The following is a 13,684-nucleotide window of genomic DNA, read 5'->3' on the forward strand; positions in this document are numbered from 1 at the left end:
TGGAGGACTAAACAGGATGTTCCCTGGAGCAGTGTTTTTCAACCATTGTGCCCTGGCACACCAGTGTGCCATGAGATAATGCCAGGTGTGCCGTGAAATGTATCCAATTTCACTTAATTAGTCTGAAAATAATCATAATATTCCATTGTGGAGTGACTCTGCTTTAAAAGGGATTTGAACCTTGTTTCCTCCCAGTATATCAGCTTTGTGTGCATCTAAAGGTTTCCCAGGTTTCACACTGAGTGAGTATAAAATAAATTAAGAGAATATATTGTCAGAATTAAGCTAAATTGTCTTTATATATTTTTGGCTGATGGTGTGCCATGGTACTTTTTTTTTTAAATGTAAAAAATGTGCCATGGCTCAAAAAAGGTTGAAAAACACTGCTATTGAGAGCTATAAAAAGTTATGGGGAATTGGAATGTAAGTTACTCAGGCCCAGGGCTATAGGTCCCTTAAGGGTGCAGCCCCACCGAACTCCAGACAATTTGTTCATAAAGTCTATTTCCTTTGGTTGACAGAAGCAAATTCTGGTTTGCGCTCACGTGAACGGAATACAGGAAGTGGAGTACAATGAGCGCATTGTGGGTAAACACAACTTAAAGAGATGCGTTTGCAGTTCCCCTACTTTGCAGTTTGCTGGGCCTTCACCTTCAGTAATGCTTAATGCAACGCGACTACTGGTGAGGAGGGGACTATGTTATTCAAAAGTTGTATTTTTATTTTTTTTTTGGACAAAGTGCTGCAAGAAAACAAACTCGGACCAGCTGAATGTTGCAACCCCAAATGTGCTGTGAGTCCACATGATGGTTCAGTGTGAAAAAAAAATGTCTCAAAAATTCAACCGAATCCAGTAAGTCAGAGTATGTTCCAAAGCACAAGGAAACACTTATTTTTGTAGCACAAGCAAAGTAAATATGGATGAATATCATCTTGCACCCAAAGCACACCCGCACTCAATTATTCAGAACCGAGTAAAGCAAAAACATTTCTTTATTCCCCTCTGCCGTATATTTCCAAGCCGTTGTGAAAACCCGCACCTCCAACGGCCACAACAGGTCCCCATAACTCCCAGTTAATTCAGCGCAAATAAACTCTCTAAGTGACATTAAGTCCATCAGGAGGCACAAATTACAGATGAGGAAATTGATAGAACCATTAAACCAGTGTATCAATAAAGCAAGTTTGACGCTGCGTTTGACATTTAGTCTTTGCCTTAATGACCCTGCTTTATTCCCCCGGCTCTCTGGGGCATATTCATATCCCTGTAATGTAAGGTCAGCGGAGGGATTTCCCAATAATCTTCTCGATCTCATCAAATAGATCCCCCCCATCAAAGGTAAGAATATTGAAGGCTTCGCAAATTATCATGAAATACGAGTGGCGAAATGACAGGGAGGTTATGAGGAATTAGCCACGACACTTAGTCTTGGCATGCTGACCATCGCGGCTGATTTGCATTTCACTTTTATGGCACCAGTGTCTTTCATCGTTACTTGGCGCTCGTCTCCCTTTTTACTCTGCATACTTAAGGCCCCTTTACTGCCCACTTGCAAGGCAGCATCAGTGGAAACACACAATCGCTGTTATTTTGAATGATGGGATAATTGAAAGTTTTAAATGTGATTATCCAATGATTCAAAAACAAATGCTTTGATTGAGCCAAGAACAGTGAAACACAGTTCATGTAACGTCAGACTTAGATGCTGCAGATGGGAGCGGGCAACAGCATCCCTTTGCTTTTGCGCCTACATTTCTCTAATACATATTGTGTTCTGTTGCGGACCTCAAAATTGAATCACTGCAGATTGTGTCGTTGGTCTGCACCGTCTTGGTGGGCGTTGTTGAATGCAATGGAGTTGTTGGAGGACCCACTGGCTCCCTGTGGAGTCGAGACTCAAATGGGATTCTTTTGATTTTGACATGCCATATAATAACCAGCGTAACCTGAACTGCCCTTTTCTTTGCGATCATGATTGATGTTGAAAATCATATGGAATGAAGTGATCTTTTTTGTTACCAGGTCGCCAGTTAATTATACATGTGTGTGCTCAAGGCAAATGGTGCATCAGAGAGGTGGTGTCACCAGAGCGACTCCAAGCAGAAGTATGCTGCAAAACTGTGAAATTGCAGTTGGCAGTAGAAGAGGGAAATATGTGTTCTAAATGACAACAACAGTTGAAAATGAGAGCCAATGAGCTAAATGTGGCAACAACAAAAAAAACATTGAAAAAAAAATCAGGTGGCTGAAGCTACTGCATTTTGGAGGCGGAGAGCTTCCTCTCAACTGGGAAATGTACAGAGGTGGAAATCGTGGAGGGGCTGGTTTGGGCCGATGCGGTTCAGGAGAACTTTAAGTTGTATAACGTGACATAAGAGAGAACGACAAACCTCCGAAAGGCTCACACGAGACGACGAGACGCGTCGGTGTCCCCCGCAATCCACAACACAATAACAGCGGCCATCTGCGCTCAAAGCTCGCGCCGATTAGCGCCTGCCTCTCAGAAGTAGCAGATAAAGATGCAAATGCTTCCTCGGTGTTCAGTTATGAGACTTTGTAACTGACAATGCGGGTTCAAAATTAACCCAAATGCAGCGCCGCTTCCTGTATTTTGCCACTCGGTTAGAAATGCCCGATGTCTATTCTGCTCATTTTTACTGTGCACCCAGATAACAGCTTTCACATTTATGTGGACTTGATGTTGAGGTTTACACAGGTTTTTCCTTGGGGGAACCAGCGCTGGAATTTATTTCTAGCTTTGCTTCTCTTTCGTGGTTTTCATGTTTTCGATCTGCAACATCCAAAGTCGTGATCGCTGAACATCTGCTGAAGCAAAACTCAGGTCATGCTAGCACTCACGTGCCTCCATCCTGCTGCTGTTGGCCTCAGCTTGTTTGCCCGGCGCGGCATACGGAGGCCGTTGTGGCGCTTTACGGCGCTCCGTAAAAAATAAACGGCCTCTGCCCTGCCTGTCTTCAATTGTAACGCTGTATTTGCAAAGGCACCCCATTCATTAGTTTGCCTCTGCTCGCCGAGCAGAGGAAGTGGATTTGATGCATTTAGTATCTGACTGTTGTCCTAAGTAGCGGGGATTATTCTAATGCTCTGTCAGTAGCGAGGCCCGGGCCTAATTCCCCTTTCTATTCATGATATCCATTACAAAGGATACACTAATAGACCCGTGTTTCCAGTTCCACAGTTTCTTAGCCAATCTTGCTATTAAACTGTCATCCAAGGCTTTGAATGTGCGCGCGCCGCATGACAAAGAGACTGTGCGCCTGCTGGCTGGCTGAGGAAACGCTTTTACCGCATCCGTCAAAGAGGGTTTCCTGCATCCCTCAGACGGCACATCTGCAGCAGATGCAAGTCGCATTAGATCAGGTCATTATCACGTTTTAAAGAATTACGCCCGGCTAATTCGAATTACTCCACATGTATTATGAGCCAGACCGCCATCGCACATTTTGTGTTTGTTGACGATAATGTAAAACTGATGTTTAATTGAAACGCCTTGACTATAATGGCGTCCCCGCGCTAGCGACGGCGGCGAGTGCGTCACTTAACATTCATGGCTAGCGCCCCTTTCCCTGAGTACAGACAAATTGAATCGGGACGCAAGTGCGGCGGCGTCTCCTTCTCCTGTTTCCGCACACGTTTGGTTTGAGCCGCCTCCACACTGAGACTGAATCAGGGATTCTGGGCAGTTATAGTCGAGATGGGACGTGTTTTGAACCGACTTTGGATCTTCTCAGTGGCCTTGTTTCCCCCAACTGCAGGTTTTAGCATGTGCTTCAGGAAAAGTGGCTCATGGAAAAGATGGGAAACTGTTTGTTCTTTGTTTTTATGGGAGGTTTCAATGCAAGCAGGCATTTTGCATAATGTTAAAGGGCTTCATGGCATCAGGCTATTGTTTACATCAGGTTGATTTTCAATTGTATTCTGACTTGAGTGCGTTGTCAGACGGCGGCCGGCAGTGTTTAGCGTCTTTGTCTCTGACGTGCCTTTAGCAGTTTAAGTAAATTGATTTGTTTATAAATATTAAAACAAAACCATGACCTCCAGCTCAAGCACAAAGCCATTAGTTGGATTTCATATTTTGTATGAATAACCGTAAGTGGGTTGCACTTTGAATTTAGTGAGGATAAATGGGATCAGAAGTGACGGACTTGTGCTAAACAGGTGCCAGCGAAGTTGCAGCTCACACCCAGTGGGAGTGTAAATCTGTGCTTGTTTCTGCGCCGCAGCTAAAAAAGCAAGACCTCCATTTAAAATATATTCACAGTCAAAATGCGATCATTCCTGCATTTGTTAATTCTGCCCAGCACATATAATACAGATTAGAATGCAGAATCTTCCAGAGGTTAATTGCATATTATCTCGGATGGCGAAGGAACAACTCATCCCCCGACTATGATTGTGCCAAACCTCTAGAACAATGTTATGCAGGTAGCGTATCGGCCAATTAACTGTCGAGCGGCTAATGGAGACGAGATTCATGTTTCCTGCCAGCAGATCTCAGCAGGTAATGAACACTGAATATGCATTTTGCAATGCGGCGATAGGTGAAAGAAAAAAAGTAAAAAGAAAGAAAGACTGGATCGATTATGCAAAGAGCATTACTGTGAAATAAAGCTGACGCCAAAATGAAAGTAGGAACTTTGTGTCACTGTAAAACGTTGTGCTCTCAGTTTGAGCTTAAGTGCATTAGAGGTGCATTTATATATATATATATATATATATGTATATATATATATATATATATATATATATATATATATATATATATATATATATATATATACATATATATATATATATACATATATATATTTATATATTTATGCACATCTACAGAAGAAGATTCTGCTTTAAAGGAACGGGTACATTTGGAATAAGGCTTTAGCTGAGTCAGAAGAATGCAATTCAGCTGCTGGGGTCCCCTTTTCATCCTAAGAATGCATTAAAGTTGACTTTTTCTGCACACAAAATGAAGGTGAGATTTATTAAAGGGCACCTATGATGCTTTTCCACTTTTCTGAGCTTTAAAAACTGTTACAATGTTGAACTCTATCGTCAAACGATCTCGATATCGTCAAATAATGACGTTCATGTGTTTGGACGTGAGCCCTGCAAATTGTTGGGCATGGTTCTAAACGCTCTGTTCACGGAGATTTTTTCAACACTGGGCACGGAATGAAGTCATTGTGTGCCGGAGCTCCTTTCATGGCCAGGCTCCGGCACCCTCTCGGACTGGTTCCGCCCTCCCCCGCTCTGCCCCAGAAGTGATTCCGCAATGCGCTGCTCCAAGAAAATGTTTTTTTCGGTGTCAGGGAAATTAAAAAATATAAAATAAAAAATACAGAGCGACTACCGAAGCACCAAGGACCACAACCGTCGGAGTGGAACGAACAGAGAAAATGTTGGAGGTTTGTTCAGCCTAATGCGGATGCGATGGAACACCGGTCTGCAGCCAGACCCCTCTCATCCGGTCGGCAACGGGAGTCAGACGGGCTCGACTCGGCCCCCTGGTGGACGACGAGAGAATAGTCAGCCACGGCAATATTTGAAAACATGTATTTGTGAGTGTATTGAGACCTCAAGCAACATTAGTTTTAAGACTACTTGCAACGTACAACCGCTGAATGTTGTTGATGAACTGTTAGCCACCACCGCTAACTCCGTGCTCTGCTTGTTATGTGTGTTGTGTTCGCTGGCAGCCAAACTGAAGAGGCAGCGATTTTGAGTCGCAAGTTTCGCTCCTTATAGCGATGTTCACGCTGCCAGCATGGTAACATCGCTTGTATAGAGCTCTTCCTGCTTTGGGCTTGGTGTGGACTTAAGTTGTGCAGATATTCTTGTCTAATAATAAACGACTCTATGACTGAAGTGATTGTTTCAGCGTACATATTTTCTCTGCTCGGACAGTGTTTTGATACAAGTCAACAGTATGAAACCAAATCATTCTAAGTCTTATTAAGATGTCTCGCAAAAATACAAAACAAAAACACGGTCAGTACACAAAGTAAAATATATTTCCGGGGACACGGAAGGCACAAAAACCGTCCAGGGACCTTCGGCCGTAACTCAGACAGAGATCCGGACGCTGGGTCCCTACGAAGCTGGATTAGCCGCTAAACAGCTGCTAAAGAGTGAAGCCTTCACGACGGTAAGTGTTTAAATTGTGCCTGTTTCGTAAAGTTTGCCGTTTACTCTTCACTGCCGCACAGGCAAATTGAGGAAGTGTGACCCCGGGCGGGGGCGTGTACCGGCAAGGCTGGGGTGGAGTGAAGTACAACAGAGCGTTTTCGCGGGACGCAGTAAATACGAGGAAACGAGCCGCCAGATACGCAAATCTAAAAAGCGCGGAAAATCTGTGTTGCTGCTCTGGATATCAAATACAAAAGCCCAAAAATTAGTATAATAGGTGACCTTTAAAGATAATAGTGAGGCATGCCTGACATGTTCCAGGTTATAGGAATGTGTTTTTTGCCCTGGAGAGGAAACTTTGCTTTTTTTCCCCTCAGCATTAGATGCATCTTTAGCCATCTTTCCCCTCCTTTCTTTACTTGCTTCATTTCTTAAAGCGTTCTTGGAATCAGGCCTCATGTGTGATGTCCCAAAGGGCACTGGCGCTCTCCCAGGTTAGTCACGTGTTCACTCTGCTTGTCTGAGACTTGTTTGTTTGCACTTCTAAGCATGTGGAAAGTACAACTAAAGCCTCTGTTCCACTAAAATTAGCGGGATGTCACCATGTTTTTGGACGCGGGACGTCGCGGAAGCAATCGGCATTGAGTCCCGTCTCCACGCACCAAACCCAGCGGGGTGTCACCCACCCCCCCGCCGGCAAGCTGCACCCCCTCCGCTTTCACCGCTGCGTGTCTGCTGACGTCATCGCGCTGAGATCACATGATGAAGTTCTACAGAATTCAAGAGTCCGGCGGTGGCCAGTGTTCTTAGTTGTTGGTCACTTTTGGCTGTAGTGTGTTAACTGTTCCTGCTTCCGTTCCGGACCGTGGTCGGGAGACACAGGGGAGATTTGTCTTCTCCAAGGCCGAAGTAACGTGTTTTCTCCGGGGTTAATTCGCTTCAACAATATTATGACCCCCACACTGGTTGAAGCGGTGGCACAAACACACAGAGGAGGAGGACGTGTTGCTATTGAGACAGGAGTTTATTATTGATTGCACTGTAACTCTCTCTCTCTACCTGCCCTGGTCGCCGCTACTCATGCTCTCAGCCGCTCACTCGCGCGCTGCTTCTCCCTCTTCTTCCCGCTTGGGCACCACGGTGGCGCGAGCGCCTCTGCTGGCCGCTCGCAGCTACGCACACACACTCACTCACTTCCAATCACGCACTAAGCTGCCTATGACACACACATTCAGAGACACATCCCACAACAAGTGGAACGATGACGTCGTTGCCGCCGGACTTGAAGCGGCGCGCACCTCCACGGCCGCTTCCCGCCGTGCAGCGATTGTTTCGGCGTCTGGTCCATTTTGTGCGCGAGCAGCGGGCGAAACAGCGAGGACAATGAACAATTATCCAGCTCTGATGGAACGCGATCGAAAACTTTTGCATCAGTGCTTGATATACGCCGCGACTGGCGCGATATTATGACGCTCAACGTCAGCCCGTGCGGCAGGTAAAAAAGGTGGTGTTGAACCGGGTTCACAGATTCCATCGCAAGCCGATTAGTGCGGAGCCGATCGGAGACGATTTTGATTCGGGTTGTTTGCCGGGTCGTTTGACCCGTTTTGTCGCGCGGCTCGGTGAGCAGATTCCACCGCCACCAAATGCCGATTATTTAAAAAAAGAAAACACGTTTTTTTGGGCAGTGGAATTGGGGCTAAAGTGTAATTTTCTTTAGGCAGGAGTCTAAAAGCGAGTGTTTTTGGAGGAGCCTGTAAACAGAAGGCTCAACAACAAAAGCCCTTTTTTGTAGATCTAAAGAGATTTTTTTTTTCTTTTCTTTTTTTAGATATTCAAAGTTGCTGTCTGAAGTTTGGGATGAAAAACAAAGATCAGAAAAAAAGCCCTTAAATGCATGAATTAAAAATAACATATTAAAGAAGAACTAAGTGTATTGATCAGGAACATTCCTCAGGAGGACCTGTGTGGTGCACACAGGCTCCAGTTTGGCCCTGGTTCCTATTGGCTGGAGATTTATTGTTTCTCCCCCATCCAGACAGCAGGAAGTAAATATTTTGGCTGCGGATGTAAAAAAGTGGGGTGGAAAAAAAACAACAACAAAAACACCTCACCATGCAGAAGACTTTATATTTTCACTCTGCTATAAACAAAACTTTATGGCTTAACTGCTTTCTCTCTTTCTCTCTCTCTGTCTCTCTCTGCAGCCCTGCTGGTTCTTGGGTCGACCTCCTCTGACCCAGCAGACCTGACACCGTCCTCCTGAAATCGCCACCGCAGTCTATGAAAGCAGGGAGCCTCTCATGCAGGTGAGTGCGTAGCCTCGGGTATGACTCGGTATTTGTTTAAAAAAAAAAAAAAAAAAATCATAATTCCCCTGGAGTGTGTATGGCTGGGTGTCATCTAAACCAAAACAACTGCTTGCTGCGGCCACAAACAAGACGCTGTCGAAATGATCGCCTCACTCGGGGGAAATTAATTAGCTCATACCAAAACATCCATAACATCTGGACGCCCAGAGTAAATTCGGTTAAGGGCTGGAGCTGCGCCTCCTTAATATCTTTGTTCCGGGTGACATTACATTTATTATTCCAAAGCCTCATGACTGATTCAAAAGACGCACACGCGCTTCCTGCACGCTGTTTTGTCGCACTCGCACACCTGCTCCGCGTCGTCTGTCGGCTGCAGTAACCTTGATGTAACGCCGCCTGTGGGTACTAGAGTCTCAGTCTAGAAGACACTGCAGAAGACAGACAGCGTTTCTCTTATGTTGCATACAAACTAAAAATCTTCAGAAGTTACAGTCAAACTTGTAAATACACTATACTAAAGTGCTGCGAGATGCCAAGAGGCCAAGAGTCCTCTGGCACTTGAGGACAACTTAAAAAGCCAAAGGCTTTAAGGGGGAAGAAAATCATTTGCATTTACCAGTGCACTTTTTTGCCTTCTGCTGACAAGACGCAATTATTGTGTCAGAGCATTTCTGTTTTAGTACAATTATTACATTGAAAATTATAGGTGATATAGGTTGAAGGAAGCCGCTGCAGGTCTGAAAATTTGATAATAGCTCGTGAAAAGCTTTACAACAAGCTGCAGGTCAACTGTATGCCTTCAGTAGACAGGCAATTACAAAATGACTGTTCTTTTGCCAGAGTTATAATCATTTTGAAAATCACAGCCCACAAATTAAACCACAGGCGGACAAAGTTAAACATACTGGATGTAACATAAAATGTAAATTGTCTATGATGACAGTGGTTGTTGGACTCTGTGTGCTGTCCAGCCTCTGGGTTCGTTCGGCAAACTCAACTCACAACTCTGACCTCCGCGATGTTGGCGGTGTCGCGGTTTAACCCAGTTCACGCGATTAAGCGAGTGGCTGCACCGCCCACTGTGTCCAAAATCAACCCACAGTTCACATCGCCGCATGTGATCCGCATCTGGCTCGGCGTCTGGCTCGTTAGTGGCCATCCAGCCCAACTGCGCTGCGACTCAGCTGGACTTCTGCCGTCTGCGAACAACTGTCACACGTGGCTGACATGCAGCGAGTCCATCCCGGTTGAATTGTGTCCACAAATCTACTAAAGTCAACCGGCTACAGAGATCGAGATAATCGCATGATTCAGACTGATTTAGTGTTGCATTTCCACTTCTGTTTTGCGGTTTATCAGGACAAACTGCCTTTTAAAATAGTCATGGTGGCGAGTGCAGCTATGTTGTCTGGTTTAGAGACAGCAGCACGGAGCAGAAGGCAGCGGGCAGATGAGAAAATGTTGAGCTTCTCTGTGACCAGGATGGACAGGATCAGGAGGGTTTTTTTTGGAGATAGAGCCAGAGAGGGACAGTGAATGTATATGTTCACTGTCCCTCCATCTGTACGTGTCCACCCATTCACATCCGCATCCACATCCATCCCCCGAGAACCACTGAAGAACCAGCGAAGCACCGAAAATGTTTCTCTGTGTGTGTCAAAAGGTTGAAGGAGGCGGAGGTTCGAACTGGCAGGCAGCAGGGAGAGCAAAGAGGAGATTTATGGCTGTAGTGAAAGAGGACGTGAAGAGAAGAAGAGAGAAGAAGATGGGTTGGATGGGGGATATGATTGGCTTCGGCCCCTCAAACCCACACCCCCTCAGAGGGGAGCAGCTGAACGGACAAGCAGAACCTTGGTGACGTGCTGTACGCGCAGGATTGAATTTATTTGATAGATTATTGCTCTCATTTCTATGCGTCGCACTATAAATAAATCAGTTCATCTAAAAATATTAAACATGTGTGTAGATAGAAAAGCAACTCTGGCTGCAGTATCTCTGAGTGCAGGGGAAGCGGGTGTAGAGAATGAATGAATGAATGAAGAAAAACAGCAACATTTTGAACATCGCTGGCTGATCTGCCCGAGGCGTCCACCAGCTTTGCTATGATAGTTTCCCACAGCTTTTTTTTTTTTTTATATATATATATATATATATATATAATTGTGTTGATCGCAAACTAAATCATGTAATAATGATAACAATAGACCTTGAGCTTCTCTTATTTATGTGTAGAGTCACAGAGCATAGAGATTCTGTGTGCTGGTGGGGGGGTTATCTGATTAAAATGGTTAAATATTGATGTTAAAGATGTGTCAACGATGTCTTGCCCAGCCCCCTTCCTTCATCACCAGACCCCCCTCCTTACTAATGTATGAGCAAATATGATTTATTAATCCCCCCACCACCACCACCACCACCACCACACCACCGCCAACCAATCTTCAATTGTTTCAAAAGTTTTTGACAAACATGAAACGCTTTATTTATCAGGCTGGTTTCTTCTGGGAGGAGACACAATGAGGAACACTGAATAATGCGCAGCGCTGTCACGGGAGAATTCGATAAATGGATGCACAAATTACAAAGTGGAGGCAATTTTCTTGCTCCTCTCGCTCTTCTCCACACCCGCCCACAGATCCCCCCCCCCCTCCTTTTCATCTCTTCATAGTGCGCATATTTCAGAAAGATGTGTGTGTGTGTGTGCGCTTTCGTGCGTGTGTACACTCACCCGACTGTCGGTGAGCATATGGAGACTGTGCCCGCGTGTGTGTGTGTGGTCCCTGCCAAGCAATTGACAAATCACAGACAGGACAGCAGCACACTGTAGTGCATTAAACTAATCAGAGGGAAAATTATCGCCCTTAAGTAGGTTTTTGGACATCTGCAATGGGAACGCACACACGCACACACACACACACACACACACACACACACACACACACACACACGAACGCATGCACAATCCTGGCATGTAAAAAAAATCTGACAGTAAACAGATGGACTCTGCACAACCTGTTTCAGGCACTTTAAAGAATAATCTGAAAAAAAAAGGCTCTGCAGCATACGGCCAGACTTTCTAATAAACACATCAGTGATGAAGGGATTTTTTTTTTTTACAGGGAAAAGTTAACAAGGAAGGACAAACAGATTCAAGGGGAGAGGAAAACAGGGTCGTATCCGGGTCAACAAGTTGGGCCACAGGTGCCTAATTAGGCAGCGCTAGTCGACATTCAGAGGGAAATGTTGGGCCGCTAATGGGCCCGGTTCTCACAGCCGCTTCTGGCACCGAGAAGGAGACGGACAGGTGCTTCAGTGCGGGGAGCAGAGGAAGAATAAGGCAATGAGATGCAGGTGAAACACATTAGGGAAGGGCCTAAAATCACAGGAGCTGGCAAGCCACAAATGGGATGAGACGAAATAGACGGAGAGTACAAAGAAAACAAAACAGAACAAAAATACGGAGCATGACAGGTGGAGAAGAGCCACTAAATGTGTTCTAGACCGCACACTTCTGTCCCAGACAATGTTTTGGGTGCAAGTCAAAGTGCGTTTACACTGAGATGTGTGTAAAGATTTCATTGGAAGAAAATGTATGATTTGTCAGACGACTTGAAATATAAAAGGTAGATATAACCAACATGTTGAGGGTCTTTAAGCTAAGACAGATACAGTATATGTATGTTCTTGCATAGAAGCTGACAGATTCAGTCAAATCCTCGCACAAAAAATCAGGAGTGGACTGCGGGATGAGAAACTGGAAGAATATATTATTTAAAGGATTTACATCATAAGGAGTGTTTGCGTTCATTACACCCTGGGAAGGCCAGCTAGTCATGTGACCAAATGGAAAACTGCCTAAGATGAACCTGGTCATCTAAAGTGGCCAACTGACCAATCAAAGCCTGACTGAATACTGTCGCAACTGCTGTGCTGCTGTATTTAGCATTTCTTCCTTATCGTATGTCCATGTCATCATGCCGCAGTTAATCGGAAAATAGTAATGCTGTTGTGCGTGGGTGTCTCCACCGTTTAGGGTTTGCATTGATTACATGTGAAGCGGTGGTCTGGGTTTGATTCCGTGTCATTTGCAGTGAGGACACTGCTGTGCCAATGCAGAGCGCGACCAACAAACATCAGGCATCAGGCAGTGATGTCAAGGTGGAAGGAAAGAAAGCCCTGTCAGAGTGTGTGAGCGACTTTACGTTGACGCACTCTGACCATGGCTTCAAGGAAATGTGCAAATTGATTCCACAGCAAACAAGCGCGCAAAGTGACTCAACTTTGAAAGCTGTGTTCATGGCTACGAGTCTGGTGGACTTGGTAAAGCTGGGGTCACTCCTGGACAGTGGCAGCGCTGCACTGAGAACCACTGAAGAAAAAGATGACAAACAAAGGACAGGAAACTGAAACCCTGCTCATCTGTCGGCTAATGCTGGGGATTGTGCTACACGTGTGTTTGTTAACATTGTGTTTACCCACAGTCCTCTTTGTGTTGTGTTTGTGTTGTCGCCATTTGCATTCGATTGACTTGAAAGCGATCAGAGACCTACGTCGTCAGGCTGAGCACAGTTCGCTTCTGTGATCGGTCAGACCTGCGCAAGTGACCCAGTGATCTGTCACTTTTTACTGCCCATCCAAAAGCGTTACGCAATGGTTTTGCATAAGTATCCTACCTTTTTATGCTAACCATATTTGACAAAGTACCTCAAATTGGCGGGAAGAAGACTGGACTTTCCGCAAAAAACCAACAAACTTGAATTTGATTAGGCAGGGCTGGTGTGAAAGCTGCCAAAACTAAGAAAATAAAACAATGCATGAAAAGAAAATAATGCTTTGGCTATAACATGGTGCGGCACCTTGTGCAACATTGCTGTGTGTCCGTGGCATGTCTGAAGAATTCCACATAGTGACCACACGTGTGTTGCACCTAAAGTGGCTCTCTGATTTTTTTTTGCCGCAGGGCTGCGTGTTGTGCTGTGCTTTCTCTGGAAAAGAAAATTGAGAACACGGGGGGTCGAGTGAGAATACGTGTACGTGCGTGCGTGCGTGCGTGTGTATGTCATCGAAGGCGTAAAGTGTCAGGTTGTGTCTGGAGGAAACCTGATGCGAGTGTGATGGGGACCCTCGGCCTGCTCCTTCTCCCCCTGGTTCTTATTTCACAGGTGGACGAGCAAATTAGTTCCAGCCCTAATCCATCACCGCGGATCCCGGCCCACATGCGGCG

The 13,684-nt window shown here is 45.3% G+C and overlaps 1 long non-coding RNA gene across 1 annotated transcript; it reads left to right on the top strand.

The window, feature by feature from the left end:
* Nucleotides 1-201: 201 nt before the first annotated feature.
* LOC142877155 (uncharacterized) lies at nucleotides 202-10,443 on the top strand. Its single transcript, XR_012923794.1, has 3 exons — nucleotides 202-242; nucleotides 8,356-8,475; nucleotides 10,124-10,443. It is a non-coding gene; the product is annotated as an uncharacterized LOC142877155 (long non-coding RNA).
* Nucleotides 10,444-13,684: the final 3,241 nt, after the last annotated feature.

The sequence above is a fragment of the Nelusetta ayraudi genome, unplaced genomic scaffold, assembly GCF_046127955.1.
Source record: "Nelusetta ayraudi isolate G7.1 ecotype Tasmania unplaced genomic scaffold, CSIRO-AGI_Nayr_v1 ptg000135l, whole genome shotgun sequence".
Taxonomy (NCBI): domain Eukaryota; kingdom Metazoa; phylum Chordata; class Actinopteri; order Tetraodontiformes; family Monacanthidae; genus Nelusetta; species Nelusetta ayraudi.